Raw genomic sequence first — 15,948 nt, forward strand, 5'->3', positions numbered from 1 at the left:
CCAGGTGAGAGACGAAGACTTCACCCAGTGGAGTGTCTATGAGTATGGAGCACTGTGGAAAGATCTGAGAGATATTTTGTAAGGAGAAGCAATAGGACTTGATAATGTATTGGATATATGTGGTATGTTGGATAGGGAGGTGTTAAACCAGTTTTCTAGCTTATGCAATGGCATAGATAGGAGTGTCACTCACTGACGTAGGAAACAGAAAGAGGACTGGGTATGGAGAAGGGTCTTTGAGTTCTGATTTAAATATACTGAGTTTGAATTGCCAGTGAGTGATCATGGTGGATATATACTAAATAGGCAACTGGATACGTAGGTTTAGCATTCATAGGAGAAGTCTGGGATATGCAATATATGTTTGGGAGTTATAAATATATAGATTGTAACTGAAGCAATGGGAGTGGAAGAGCTTGACTAGGAAGAGTATAGAATGGGAAAGGAAGAGGGCTAGAGGAAAATGTATAGAGTAAATTCTGAGCATAGAGTAAGCTGAACACTGAAGTAGATAGTTGTAGGAATGCAAATTGACATATTATTGCTATAATACAGGAAAAGTTGCTTGAAGAAAAAATATTTTTCTAAAACAAGCAATATGTGATTATTGCAGAGACCTAAGGGAATGGAAGAGGAGGAAGAAGAAGAAGAAGAAGAAGAAGAAGAAGAAGAAGAAGAAGAACAACAACAACAACAACAACAACAACAAGAACAAGAAAGAACACATGGGAGCCAAAGAAGACTTGTCTGCAGGAAAGTCTTTATGATTATTCAAGAGACACAGGTCAATGTCCGGATGGAATCTTTTGATGAGGATCTTGCATGACCGAGTGGGTTACTGGCTCAGGAACACAAGCTTTGTCAGGATTTAGTTCACAGCAACAAAAAAAAGGAACAGAAATTTTGTCCCATTTTCCAGCACATACAGTCAGCTCAGTCTCAGTATAGCCTCTCAGAATTGTTTGCCCAGCAGATAGTGACCCTTGTTCACCATGATGTGGAGCATCACTTTCACTCCTCAGGATGACATTGTATGAATGCTTTAGTAAATACCTAAACTGAGCAGGATGCAGCTAAAAACAAGAAAAGCCCGGAGATACATAGGAGGTTAGACATTTCCCTTAACACATTCAAAAACATGGTCTGGCTCATGATTAAATGGGAATTCCCCAGCAACTTGGCTATAAGGCCAAAGAAAAATATAAAGAAGATCTCATTGATCCTTACCTTGATATTGAACATGGTAAAAAACATAAGGAGAAAGATCTTAAAAGACGTAAATCAAGAGAATCAGTGGATTCCCGAGACTCAAGCCACTCAAGGGAAGGATCAGCTGAGAAAACAGAGAAAACTCAAGGGATCAAAACCAGAAAAGCTGCCAGAACACAGACTGGCCCAGGTCATCATCCCCTTCCTCCCAGGCATCTCACTCCTGCAAAGCAGAAATGTGCACTGAAGAAACAGAGGAGGGAAAGAAGAGCACGTAGGCTTTGACAAATTGAGACTGAGGACCAAAACTTTGTGGGTCCAAGAGAAAGAGGAGCAGAAGAGCTCGAGGAACCTTCCCATTTCCTGCCAGGAGGAGTGGCTTGGGAAGAGTCAACTACTCTGGAATCACAGTAGCAACAATGACTTTCAAAAGAGAAACCAGGACTAGCAGTGGAACCCAGAGTATACACCCAAAAGCAAGAAGTGTTACTCACACAATGACCGTGAAGTTGAAGGCAGAGAGAAGTGGGTGAGCCAGAGCCAGGGCCAAGGCTGGGGAGGTTCATGTTTCAGAAGTCCAGCACCAGCCCCAGATGGGCCTATGACAAGTTCAGTGGGGAGGAAGGGGAGATTGAAGATAATGAGAGTGGGACAGAGAACCTAGGATAATTTATAGCCCACAACTCAGTGGGGGCTGTTTTGACAGGAGTTCTTGCCTAGGGGAGAGAAGCACTAGGAAGATGGTGGGTGAGTAGCTAACAGGGGAGCCTCAAGAAGATTCTGAAGATCTTATCCTCAACCCCACCAGCCTTGTGGAATCCTACTACAGCCGAAAGTATCTCACGCGCTGCATCCCACTGGACAGGAGAGGCTGGCCACAGGGCCTGGGGTGAAGCTCTGCTCTTCAACAGAACAAAACACACTGGACTTAAGTTGAGTTTCCCATTTCTTCTCTATGTGTAGGGTAGAGACTAGGGCAGGAAGGGAAAGTGATGCTTAGATTTTGGGTTATTTCCTATTGGAAACCAATAATTTTGTGCTTCATTTCATTTTGAGCTAAGAGGATTAATTTGATGATTTTAAATCTCTTTTCCCATCCTGATTTTAAAAGCACCCCCCCACCTCACCCCACTTTTTAGGCATGTGTAGTCACATTAGCAGAAGTATTAAATTTGGACAACTTGAGTCTGAAAAAACAATGTGAATGAAAGCATGTGAATAAGCATTGAAGTGTTTACCTCAGTTTGGAACCAAACTGCTGGAATCGTTGTGAAAGCCAGTGCTGTATGTCAGCGGGGAGTTAAGGTTTTTCTGATTACATCGTGTTCCCCTTTCTCGCGCAGCTATGTCTCCTATGGAGCAGCTCCCGACCACACCCCAGTCCAATATTTTCTGATTTCTCCTGGGCTTCCCATTCCCCACCTGCAGCTCTGTTGTCCCAGACTTTCTAGTCTGGAAACTTAATGACAGTTTCTGGTCTATTTTCTGAGAAACTCCTAAATTCTGTTATCTTTACAAATGTAATGTGAGAAAATAATTGTTTTCAATATTTTCATTAATCTGTTGGTAAAATTTGTGACAAACATAATCAGTTAAGGAAGGTGATTAGGAGTGAGTGGTTTGTGTGGATTTTTTTTTTTTTAGTTTTTTGTTGTTAATATTTTTCTCCCCCTCTTTTTTTTTTTTTTTTGACAGAGTTTTGCTCTTGTTGCCCAGGCAGGAGTACAATGACATGATCTCAGCTCACTGCAACCTCCGCCTCCTGGGTTCAAGCGATTCTCCAGCCTCAGCCTCCCAAGTAGCTGGGATTACAGGCACCCACCACCATGCCTGGCTGATTTTTGTATTTTTAGTAGAGACAGGATTTTGCCATGTTGGCCAGGCTGGTTTCGAACTCCTGACCTCAGGTGATCTGCCCAAGTTGGCAGATCCCAAAGTGCTGGGATTACAGGCATGAGCTGCCGAACCCGGCCACCTTTGTACCTTTTTTTTTCCTCAAAAAAAAATTTTAAGCTCTAAGTTGAAACATTTGTAGATGTTTGGGGAGAAAAATATCTTCTTTAAAGGGTCTTTGTGCTTGCCTTCTAGGCAGGCAATCCTGAGCACACAGCCCTTTAAACACATGTGGGCTGCACCCACTCTCCTTACTTTATTACATTTCTGTAGTTAAGTTGGTTTTACTCGAATGATTCATGTTTAGGGGAAAAAAGAGGAAAAGTCTTCTTAAAATGTGTTTCAACTCCTCCTGTAAGTAAATTAATTAAATAAAATAAATGAAGTGACAGACATAAAAAAGGAAAAGATAACGAACACAAAAGTCAATCATCATTGTAGAGCAGAGATCATTGTTATGAATATTTTGTGTATTTCTTTCCAGCCATTTAAACTGTAAACTATAAACTATATTACATATTACATATTTCATGTCAATGAGATTAGAGAGCATACATGGTTTAATATCTTATTTATTTCCTTTCCATGACATTATGAATGATTTGAAAACACCACTTGCATGTGTGTATAATATTCCATCATGTGGATGAGAAATTTTTTAAAACATTTTACTCTGATAGTGGGATTCATAGGTAGAAAGTTGTCCTCTGTCTGAGTACTGAAGATTAGAGTGGATTTAGTTTCAATTTGGAAGGCAGAGGAGGGCCTATTGGGCATGAAACATCTGGACTAGAGTTATAACTTTCATGAAGTTAGAATTGTTTTATGAGATCTGTGCTTATTTTCTTCTTTAAACTTGAAGTTATTCCTCTATTCTAGTTTTCAGAACCCACCAACTACATGAGAGAGCTGGGGGTTTGAATATAATATTGAGTTCCAGAGACATTATTATTGTTATACTAGGGTAGATAAAAGGTTGCCTAAACTGCAGGCAAAATAAGCCATCTTCTGCCATTTTTGGTTTTCTATAATGAGAAAATTCCAGGAGCAAAGGCGCTGCAGACTAACATGCATTTGCAGTGTCTTCCAGAGGTAGATATAGTCACACAGCATGTTCACGGATGTGACAAATGCCTCCTGCATCTCCTGCATTTGTATTTTTCTTTTCTTTTCTTTTCTTTTTTCTTTCTTTTTTTCTTTCTTCCTTTCTTTCTCTTTCTTTTTCTTTCTTTCTCTTTCTTTCTTTCTTTCTTTCTTTCTTTCTTTCCTTCTTTCTTTCTTTCTCTCTCTCTCTCTCTCTTTCTCTCTCTCTTTCTCTCTTTCTTTCTTTTCTTTCTTTTCTTTCTTGAGACGGAGTCTTGCTCTGTCCCCCAGGCTGGAGGGCAGTGGCATGATCTCAGCTCACTGCAAGCTCTGCCTCCCATGTTCAAGCCATTCTCCCACCTCAGCCTCCTAAGTAGCTGGGACTACAGGTGCCTGCCACCACGCCCGGCTAATTTTTTGTATTTTTAGTAGAGATGGGGTTTCATCATGTTAGCCAGGCTGGTCTCAATCTCCTGACCTTGTGATCCGCTTGCCTCGGCTTCCCAAAGTGCTGGGATTATAGGCGTGAGCCACCGTGCCCAGCCTGTATTTCAAATAGCTTGAGATGTTAGAATTGGAGGGGCTTTATAATGAATAAATAAAGGAAAGACAATGAAAAACAACAAAACAGCAGTTCTGAATAGGAGATGGGGATGTAAGAAAGAGCAGAGAGCCAGTATCATTTCCAGAGAAGCCTACAAAACCGGGCATCAAAACCGGGCATCCATTCATCCTGGATTAATAATGGAGTTCGAGGAGCCAATGCCCTACTAGCAAGTTGTTCTTTCGGAAACTTGCAAGCTGTTACTCCAAGAGAATAGAAGCCAAACAGTTGTTCCTTCTCTTTTATAGCTCAGAACAGGGTCTTATTAGTGGCTAAATTTGATTTCTTACCATTATGGTCAAATAGCTCTCCCCATTTCAAGCCTGAACCTGGACAGTTCACTTAACCTTCTGAACCTCAGTTTCCTCACTGTTATATTCTGCATCTGAGTTCACTCTATGGCAAGAGACAGTACGTGTTAAGGTATATTGGGAACTGTAAAGTACTGTATGAATAAGAGTGAAAGCTTTTTCTAGCAATTTTGCAGGTGTAATAACAGGATTTTATAGACCATTATATCTACAAATGCAGTTCTAAGGTAGGTCACAATAAGAGGAGGAATTATTTTTCCCCCATTATCATCTCCTGCCTGTGATTTGCATTTGATGTTTAATACAATAATATTCACTTGTTTTTGAAGTCAATGAAATGACTGTCTCATGTCCTTTGACTCTTCTGGGATAATTTGACTTCCTTTGAGGTTTTATTGTTGATAACAAGTGCAAAGCCCCTTGGAAGACTTTTTGGTAAGTAATTTCAAGGACGTGTTGAGAGACGAAGTGTTATCTGAGGCATAAACTTTTTCCTTATGGGTTAGGACCACAGTCTTTCACTGCAATAGTTCAATCAGTTGTGGTGACAGACAGTGTGTGGTCTGGAACAATCTCCCCCATGTGCAATTCATACACGCACGAGACACCTGTGGAGCTCAGGTAGTATTTGATGTGGATGATGCTTTCCCTTTTTGATTTCTCTTGCTGAAGGTCAGGTGTACCATAAGATCCACTTTAGTCAGTACTTTAATATCTCTCAGTGACAACAACCTAGGAGCGTTCAACAAATATGTAATCTGACTATGTATGTACCAGACTGATCCAGGAATATAGTGGCTAGTGACTCTGAGGCTGCAGTCATATTTCCTTGTTAAAAATATTTTTAGTTTTCTGCCAAGAATGAATATTGTGCCGCCCGTTTCTATGAGGGAGAGTACTCGCCCAATATACTTCTCCCACCAATTACCAAAGAAAATATCTAGGCATTTCCATCTTTTGCATATGATTTCATACATTTGTCTAGTTCACCGCTGGTTAATGTTTCTTTGTGGGCCAGGTCCTCAATTCCACTTTGCTTCCTTGAACACTCACTTGCTGGTCTCACTGAACCACAGGCTTGCTTCCTTGTCAGTGGCTTCCTTAACATCCTTCACATGTTCTTGCTTGTCCTTTATGTTTTGCCAGAAGCGTTGTGTCCGCTGCCATTTGGCCTGTGCTTGTTGAGTGGCATGGCCTAATGGTCTACACTGTTTCAATTATTTACCTTTTATCTTGCTCTTACGTGGGCATTTTCGTTTATTTCCCTAGGCTATGTCATTGAATGAATGAGAGTGAAATGTGCACATGACACAGCTCCATTCTGTTATTTGGGATCAGCCTCTGGGCTTGGCACATGGCTTCCATGACCTCACAGCTCCAACACCATCATTCACCTGTTTCAATTCTGCCACAGATGTGCAGCAGAGAGGGACGGAGCAACATTCTGGCTCTCCTGGCCATGCCTCTGTGAATCAGATTCTTCAGTCTTTGATGTCCATCAGTTTCTAAACTTTGGGAGTCTCTTGCTAATGCACCAAAGGGTAAGAGTACTTGATCCCTGTTCTGCTCTTTTATTATCTGTCTGACTTCAATTATTTGGGGACATGTGTATCTGGAACATTATCTGGAAATTGGAAGGCATAGAAATCAAACCCCATGTATACAAATAGATAAACTCAGAACTCCTTCAACAAAACATTTATAAACTGGTTTTTAGAAATCTTGATGGTTTGTCCATCTCTTTTGCTGCTTGGGAAATGATCATGAGAGAAGGCTTAGGCCGCCCTTGGACTCTCCATAGGGATCAACACCAGGGGTTCCTGGACCACCCAGAAAGAAAACTCGCATCAATGGGTATATGTTCATTTTCATGGAAAGTGTTTTATGGCTTTCATCAGATTCTCAAAGGAGTCAGAACCCCTCCACCCCAATTATTCACCATTGCTCTGAGGGATTTTCTTATCTAGTTTGGGGATGCCCCCTCATCTTATTAACGATCTCTAAACTCCCAGTTAAACAAATAAAATATGAGCCTGTTGATTCATTTTTAAATTAAAATTGTTATTTAGCACAATATACCTTATTTTATATTTTCAATTCATATATTTTAGATATAATTTATATATTTATATAAATATAGTTTTATATTTAGTATTTATAAATTTAGTTACATATAGGTATAAAATATACAAACTATATACATACATATACATATTTCTATAATAGAGCTGAAGTTTGGTCATTCAGTGTATTAGTCTGTTTTCACTCACTGTTGATAAAGACATACCCAAGACTGGGCAATTTATAAAGGAAAAGAGGTTTAATGGACTCAGTTCCATGTGGCTGGGGAGGCTTCACAATTGTATCAGAAGATGAAAAGCACGTCTCACATGGTGGCAGGCAAGAGAGAATGAGAGCCCAATGAAAGGGGAAACCACCTTATAAAATCATCAGATCTCGTGAGACTTACTCACTACCACGAGAATAGTATGGGGGAAACCGCCCCTATGATTCAATTGTCTCCCACCAGGTCCCTCCCACAACACGTGGGAATTATGGGAGCTACAATTCAGGATGAGATTTGGGGACACAGCTAAACCATATCATCCAGTGTCTTCCCCCTCTGCCTGTTGGAGTTCTGCTTTTATTTCTGGAGTGTGCTCCATTGGATTGTGACTCTGATCCTGTCTGCCGTGTAGGCTGCTGCTTACTCACCCCAGCCCTGCACCTTTTCTCCTTGAGGGAAAGCTGCTGTAGCTTTGCATTGAAACTGCTGTTTGTGCTTTTGCTCAAGAGACTGTTTTCTCTTATTACATAGATCCATTTTTGTTACTGCCTTTGAAAAGTAAAAACGTTTCTTATGACTTGAGGGGAAAAAATCTAAAAAGATGTTTTCCTGGCTTATACCTTGAACAGGTGGCTCCTCTGTTGAGAACCTCTCTTCCTTCCAAGTTTACGTGGAGCTCAGAGCATACCTTTGCAGGAAAAAAAAAAAAAAAAAAAAAAAAACAGGGACAATTTGAGTTAACTAACAGCCAAATGTTGCTTAACAGATTCTCCCATGTTTTTTAAAAAATGATTTGTTTAAGTCATTGCCTCCGAGCTCTCATTTGCTTTGCTGGGGGTGTAGGCTCCGTGCTGTGTTGCCCATGTAAGCAAAGCTCTGCTCCCTGTGAGTAAGCTGGAGGTCTGAAGCCAAGGAAATCTAATTTGATGCCCAGCTGACAATGTGACTTAATGCTTCTGAGCCTCAATCACTTTACTGCTAACAGTGGGGATAATAATGACTATTATGTAAGGTTGTTAATAAAATAATGACCATTTAGTCCTGACACATGGAGGTGGTTATTTCTATGCATTTCAGAAGCAGGTGTTCAATAAATGTGCAATTATTAAATGCCAACTACAATGAAGAGACTGAGTCCTCGTGCGACTTGTGACCAGCTGCCTCAGTTTTACTTCTCAGTAGCTACTACTTCTTCTCCTTTTTTGTTGCCTCCAGTTACTGTCTATATTGATTCTCCAGCCTGATGTGTTGCAGTGAAGACAGATTTGAGAAATACATTAAAAATATTCACCAAAGAGGCCAATTTTTCAGGAAAATGCATAATGAAGCTTCTGATTGTCTCAAATGATTTATACCAGTGACTATTCATCAAGCTGGGTGCTCTATTTTTTGGTGAAGTGGGAGATTTCATCATAAGATGTAAGACCTGTAGTTTTTATGGGTACATAGAGAAAAATTCAACAACTGAACTGATAGTTGATGGTAGAGTCACTGAGTTTATTAAATTGTTTGTTAAAAGTACAGTCTCTTTGGAGTAATCTTTAAAACTGGAGGATTAATCAACTCCTTACATGCCTCCTTTTTTTCTTTCCCTATTTTCTCTATTAATTGGGCAGAGAGGCAAATTTTCCATGGCCTACAAGTGAATGTTCCCAAATGGAAAATACCCAGGCAAGTTCTGTCAAATACCATGACTCAAAGGTGATCTAATACAGTGTTTTGTTTTCTGTGTTTTTTTAAACTTTTAAACTTTTTACTTTGTAATACTTTTAGATTTACAGAAAAGTTGCACAGTCAGTACAGAGAATTCCCATGCACCTTTCACCCAGCTTTTTCAAGTGTTAACATCACACATAACCATGGTATGTTTTTTAAAACAAAGAAATTCACATTGTTTCAGTACTATTAACTAAACTACCGATATTATTTTGCTAGTTTTTCTACACATGTCAGGATTTTCTTGTTCCAGGATCCAGTCCAAGATTGCATTTGTTGTGTCTCCGAAGTCTCCTGAATTCTGTGACAGTTTCTCAGTCTTTCTTTGGTTCCCATGGCCTTGACAGTTATGAAGAGGGCTGGTCAGAGATTTTGCACAAGGTCCCTCCATTTGGGTTTGTTGGATGTTTTTTCCTGATTAGACTGGGGTTAAGGGCTTTGGGGGGAAGAAACCACAGATGTGAAGTGCCCTTTTCTTTGTTCCATACAAGGGAATGCATAATATCAACCTCTTGGGAAAGGGAGAATCTACAAACATTATTTGGAATTCTTTAAGAAAGATTTATCTATCTATTCTCCTCCACATGTTTGTTTATTTGATCAATTGTTTATATCAGTACAGGTCATGGATATTTGTTTTATTATTTGAGTTACAATCGAATATGATGTTTTTTATTTTGTCGCTCAAATTCTTCCAGCTTTGTTCCAGGGCTGAACAAAGGGTTGGCTCCTGTGTCACTGGGACAAGTCCCACTTATCGCCTTCTCTCCCTCCCTCTTTCTTCCTCTTCTTCTCTCCTTCATTTTCTCCTTCCTTCCTTCTTTCCTTCCTTCCTTCCTTCCTTCCTTCGTTCCTTCCTTCCTTCCTTCCTTCCTTCCCTCCCTCCCTCCCTCCCTCCCTTCCTTCCTTTTTTCTTTCCTTCCTTCCCTCCTCCTTTTATTGGAGGGGAAGCGGGTACTACCTTCCTTACTTTCTGGGATTTTAAGATGTTTCTGGCTCATCTTGTTTTCCCTTTCCCAACCCTGGAATCAGCCATTTCTCCGATAAATGCAGTGTTTCTTTAACACATACTTTTTGGCCAGAAAAATCTAGATTTTAGTCCTAGTTAGTTACAAGCTAGCTGATCATTTGGGACAAGATTTTTTTAACCTCTCCAAGTCTCAGTTTCCACAGCTACAAAAGGTGCACAATAGTTCCTGTATCATGAGGTGGAGATGTGGATTAATCCATGAAAAGGATCAAACAGAGTCTCTTGGGTATAAGTTCTTATTGCCCCACTTCCTTTGCTGGCAGAAGCTATGTGAGGGATACCAAGATGAGGGTAAATAAATTCTGTGAATCTGTGAATGGCAATGCTGGAAGAATTGCTTCAGGAAGGGAAGGTAAATCTGTATCTGGAATATGTATCTGTTGCTGTGAAAAATTGTTGATCTCCCCATGATGTAAGGAACCCCAGTGTAATTGATCTACTGTCATTTGACTGGCAGGTGCCCTGAAGAACAGATACCATGTCAGGGACTCAATGCTACTGAGAATTTAGGCTCTCAGCTGGGGCACTAGTCAGATGAGGTTCGGTAAGGAGAAGTCCATATTTTTGAGCCCATGTGTTTTCTCCATCTCTGCCATGAGAGCCACTTTGTTCATGGGCCCTCTGAGCAAACACTAGCATAGACGGGAAAAGAGACTGGCTGACATTTATGGTATCATCTTGTCCACTTGATTGTATCCTCCTCCACTACAGATACTTTTTTGGGGGCACTTATATGAGATATGAGCATCTTCACACCCTGCTTCCAGTTGAGTGGCTGGTTCCCCAACGGAATATAATATCAGGCACGGGGTCTCACTCCAAACCCTAAGGGTCTCCACAGGGATTCTACTGTTGGTGTTCACCAGGGCTTTCATAATGCATCTCTGTCTTTCTCTGACACTGGATATCATTGGATTTTATGCATCATAAGAACTGAATGAAGATCCACCTCCTGGGACACAGAGCTAGCCGGGGAAGGTGGACCGTGGATCTGTAGAAGCGATAGTCAGCACAGAGCCCTCCCCTGACTGCCCTATCTGAAGAAGCCCTCCCACCCCTTACAGTGACCCTTTACCACACATCTACATTATTTCCATTGTGACACTTATAATTATCAGAATTGTCTTGTTCATTTGCTTGCTAATTGTCTGTCTTCCCACCTAGGATGTAAACTTCTGAGGGAAAATAATCTATCTCATTCATTTCTGTATCCTCAGTGTGTGGAAAAATGCATGGCACCTAGTAGATCCTCAGTAGCTAGAAGCTGAAACTGTGATTCATGGTAAGAGCTCTTCTAGTGTGAATATTCTATCATTCACTGTGTCAATAGGCTTTAATAACAGTTAGCCATTCTTATGATAGTGTATTTTGTTTCAACTCATCACATAGTCTGCATGACTCAGTGGTTCTGGAAGACCATTATTTTCTGTCAGTCTAAGCAATCTCTTATAATGGGACAGCCAGCTGTGGCACAGAATAGCTATGCATTTTGGAATTAGGCAGGCACATCTAAGTAACTGTGACCTTGAATAAGGCCATAAGACATTTTTCAAATGTTTGACCTATGTGGGCAAGCGCACACACACACACACACACACACCCCACACCAGCATGGTATTTAGTTTCATAGAATTCCAGGAAGGCACATGGATGCTGCCTTTTGCCTGTGATAATGGGCCTTTGTAACCAAGGAAAGGACCTGGTCCCAGTCCAGTGCAACACTGGGAAATTCCTCAGAAAAACATCAAGAACAGGGGTGCATTGTTCTTCGAGACCTTTGTGCCTGGGTTATCTTAATTCCTCGGTTTCCATGTACGCTTGACCTCAATCAGTTTCACAGGAACTGCAGCCAATCTCCAAATTCTGGGGAGTGTGCGATACAGTCAGCAGCTGATCTTCTCAACCCTCTGCACTGTTTAGCAATGAAAGCAATTGTATTCAAGATTAGACTGGCCAAAGGGTCACTGGCCAGGGGCCATTTTGAGGCAGCAGTATTCAACTTGTGTTTTATCCATAACAATGACCCAAACAAAAAAAAGTTACAGAATTTGTGAGAACAGAGACTATAACTTCAGTTTGCTTGCCTTGCCAACTGGCATCAGACTCTGAGTTCCTTCTCTTGGCTACACCATGAGAGCCACATGGCAGATTCAGGGTTCCTGTATGGGGGTGCAATGGAAAGGGACATCAATTGAAGATACATTTGTTATCTTTCAAATCCACCACATGCTGAGATCCCAGCTTTGTAGAGGTTAGCCCCACTAATGCCCTCTCTGGGACCCTCCTGAAGGATCTAGGGCGACTCCACTAAAGTCAGTTCTAGTGACAATATCATGCTCTGGTTCTCCTGATAGGTTGAAAAGCTCCTTTATCCCTGGAGGCTGGGAACTCATGGGGAGGAACAACGCTCCATCCTCTTCCTACCCTAACCCCTCCATCTCCACAAGGCTAACCCATAGGTCCAGGTAAGGTTCTTTGTGGAATGAGGAAGGAGTTTCCAGAAGGCAAAGACAAGCTAAGAAAGGCAAAATAAGAAGTCCCAGGGAATTTAGAACTTCTTCGCCACACACAAGGAAAGATACACCTGGACTCTGGATGTAGGCAGAAATGGTGATATCCTGGTAGAGGTGTGTTTGCCAAGAAGCAAACAAAGCCTTCGCTTCAGGGCCCCTCCCTTACGTGACCCTGGGAGGAGAACTAGAAATGTGTTCAAGTGTTTGTAGCTTTTTGTTCAATTTGTAGGAATAGGATATTTTCATTCCAGGTGTTGAAGGACCATCTCTATTGCCATTCCATTTTATTCTCTGTCAGCATCCCCTCTGATTGTCATGAGAGGTGGGGTGGGGGAATAGAGGGGCCATGGACATTTGTGAAATAGTGAGAGGAAAGTTGCATTGAGAATACATTTAGTTTGTCTCGATGTAAATTTTTTGTGTTATTGCCGTTGCTGCCACATATAGTCCCTAGAAGCTGCCCATAGGAGCGGATTGGAGGATTAGCCATGCTAATAGCTGCCCCACATGCTGGGTCTCCTAGCATCATCCCACAAATGAGCATGGCCTGATGTCACAGGAATGGTCTCTTGTGAAGCCTAGCACCATAATGGGAGAACAAGAGATGAAATGTACAAAGTCAAATACTAGCCTGGAAAATTCTTCCAAATCTAACAGCTCATACCAAGAAAAAAAAAAAAAAAAAGAAAGAAAGAAAGTAGATACTAGCTTTCTGGTGTCTGCAACAGTCTCAAAAAAATCATGTGACATTACCAACAATACTTTTTGAAGCAAAATGAAATTTCCTAAACTCTCAATAATAAAAAATAAATTTTACGCTATCATGCTAATGAAGAGACTGAACTACCTTCCTAATTTCTTTATAGGAAATGTTACAAAATCCCAGGATATTTAGCCAGAAACTGGACAAACAAACAAAATTTAAAAACTGTGAACAAAAAGAGAAATATGCCAAATAATGAAGTCTTCAAAGTGTTATTTACTGTGTATTTGTGATGTTGGTCAACTTTTGAAAATTTGTGATTTTTTGTAGTTTCTGCATCCTAGATAAATGATCATCTTTGAGGCTGATTTTTGTATCTTTAGTATTGTATTCTTTTTTCTAATAAGGACTCCTAAATCATATGTTCCAAGACCTGTAAAGTTCCTGAGCTGCCCTGTGCCCAGGGACTCTCCATCTGCAGGGTATCTGGTATTCCTTCTGTCTTCAGCACAGCAGCGCATCCCACTTCCAATCTCTCAAAGTGTGACAAAACATCACCTGCCTAGGGAAAGCCCACCCCTTCCACAAAAAAATCTCATCTTCTACCCTCAGAGATTCCTCTCGTCTTATCCTCCAGGTTCCAAGACATATCTGTGCTCCAGCCAGGTGGGCAATAATATTTCACAGGCACTAAGGGTGAGGATAGGCTCAGCTGGGTGGGCAAGGGAGGCTAATTCTCCCATTTGAGTGTTCTTTTCAGCTATGGGTTCCATTGCCAGGATGCATACAAAACTTATTGTCCAAACACATTTATTCTTAAAGACTATACAGTATAAAATCACAGTAAAATTATCTCTTTTTAGAAGAACTGTGTTCCTTAGAGATAGAGGGACTTCATAATTTTCCCTAAAAGTGTTAGGTTTTGACCAGGTGTGGTGGCTCATGCCTGTAATCCTAGCACTTTGGGAGGCCGAGGCAGGTGGATCACCTGAGGTCAGGAGTTTGAGACCAGCCTGCCAACATGGCAAAACCCCATCTTCTACTAAAAAAAAAAAAAAGGCAGGTGTGGTTGTAGGCACCTGTAATCCCGGCTACTTGGGAGGTTGAGGCAGGAGAATCGCTTGAACCCAGAAACCCAGGAGGCGAAGGTTGCAGTGAGCAGAGATGGCGCCACTGCACTCCAGCCTGGGTGACAGAGCGAGATCCTTTTAAAAGAAAAGAAAAGAAAAGAAAAGAAAAACCTGCACGTTATGCACATGTACCCTAGAACTTAAAGTATAATAATAATAAAAAATAAAAAAATAATAAATAAATAAATTAATAAAAAAAAAAAAGAAAAGAAATGAAAAGAAAAAAAAGCATTAGGTTTCTTCTTCCCGACGTTGTTTGAGACGGAGGTGAGAACAGTTGATGGTGTCTCAAAATGATTACAGTGACTGAGATTGTGCCCGGTTTAAAGGAGAGTAGCTGATAAGTTCGTGATTTAATACTGCTGATGGAAATCACCATGATTTTGGAATCAAGGGAATTGAATAAACCATCACTAGCCATGTGTGGAGTTAAATCCCTTCAATACTAAGCCTGTTTAACAAATATTGAATAGTTGAGTGCGTACTATCTGCCAGACACAAGAAAAAGCACAAACTCTTTAGACTTTTCTATATTTGTGTAAAATATTAATAAAAAGTGTTTAAGAGACACATCAGAAATCAGTTCAAATAATAAAAAAATTAATTTAGTGGTAGCCAGCACTTTATTTTATTACTCTGTTTTAGGCACAGAGTACCTACTTCAAATATATTGTTTCACTAGAGCTAGTCTTCCCAATAAGCCTATGAGGTAGATACTATTGTAATTCCATATTAAAATGTGTGTATTGAAGTGTAGAAAAGTTTTCAAAACTCACATGGCTAGGTGTAGCAGAGCTGAAATACAAGCCCAGGCCTGGCTATGATGCTATTCATGCAATCACTACTTCATATCTTTGTCTTATACCATGAAGTCGTTCTTGTGGGTACTGCTATCCCAATATTCTATTACCAAGGAAGGAACAATGAGAGATGGTCCAATCTGATGTCAACTTTAAAGATGAAGATTAGACTTCCTAGTCTGGTTATGATAAATAACTTGTGCCTGCCAGGAGCAACTATAAAAAATGAGATTTTAAAAAGCTGTTGAAAGTATCACAGAGCAAGCAAGGCAGCCAAGATTTGAGTGGCCAAGATCCTAAAAGGAGAGGAACAGATAGACATGAGCTTTATGGTGGCCGCCACATTTCTCCTCAGGGTGCTTGAAGATGTATGTCACAGAACAGAGACCAAAGGCTTACAGCTGAGGTAAAAATAAAATTGGAATTTAGGGCCGTTAAGACAGGATTTGTAAAGCCAAGACCTCAGAGAAAAAAGGACTGTAGAGAAGTGAGCCTAAATTGCATCATGCATAAAAAAGAAGAATCATGTACATTTTCCAACATGTTCCTAACCTGGCATGAGGTTAAACAGCTTTAATAATAAAACTGACAAAGACATTACAACAAAATTATTTTTTATCTTCCTCATGAACTTAGGTACAAAAGTCCTTAACCAAATGTGAGCAACCA

The 15,948-nt window shown here is 40.6% G+C and overlaps 1 pseudogene; it reads left to right on the forward strand.

The window, feature by feature from the left end:
* The first annotated feature begins 220 nt into the window (after positions 1–220).
* LOC101010603 lies at positions 221–2,869 on the forward strand (annotated as a pseudogene).
* Positions 2,870–15,948: the final 13,079 nt, after the last annotated feature.

This window comes from Papio anubis, chromosome 7 (genome assembly GCF_008728515.1).
Source record: "Papio anubis isolate 15944 chromosome 7, Panubis1.0, whole genome shotgun sequence".
NCBI classification, from domain to species: domain Eukaryota; kingdom Metazoa; phylum Chordata; class Mammalia; order Primates; family Cercopithecidae; genus Papio; species Papio anubis.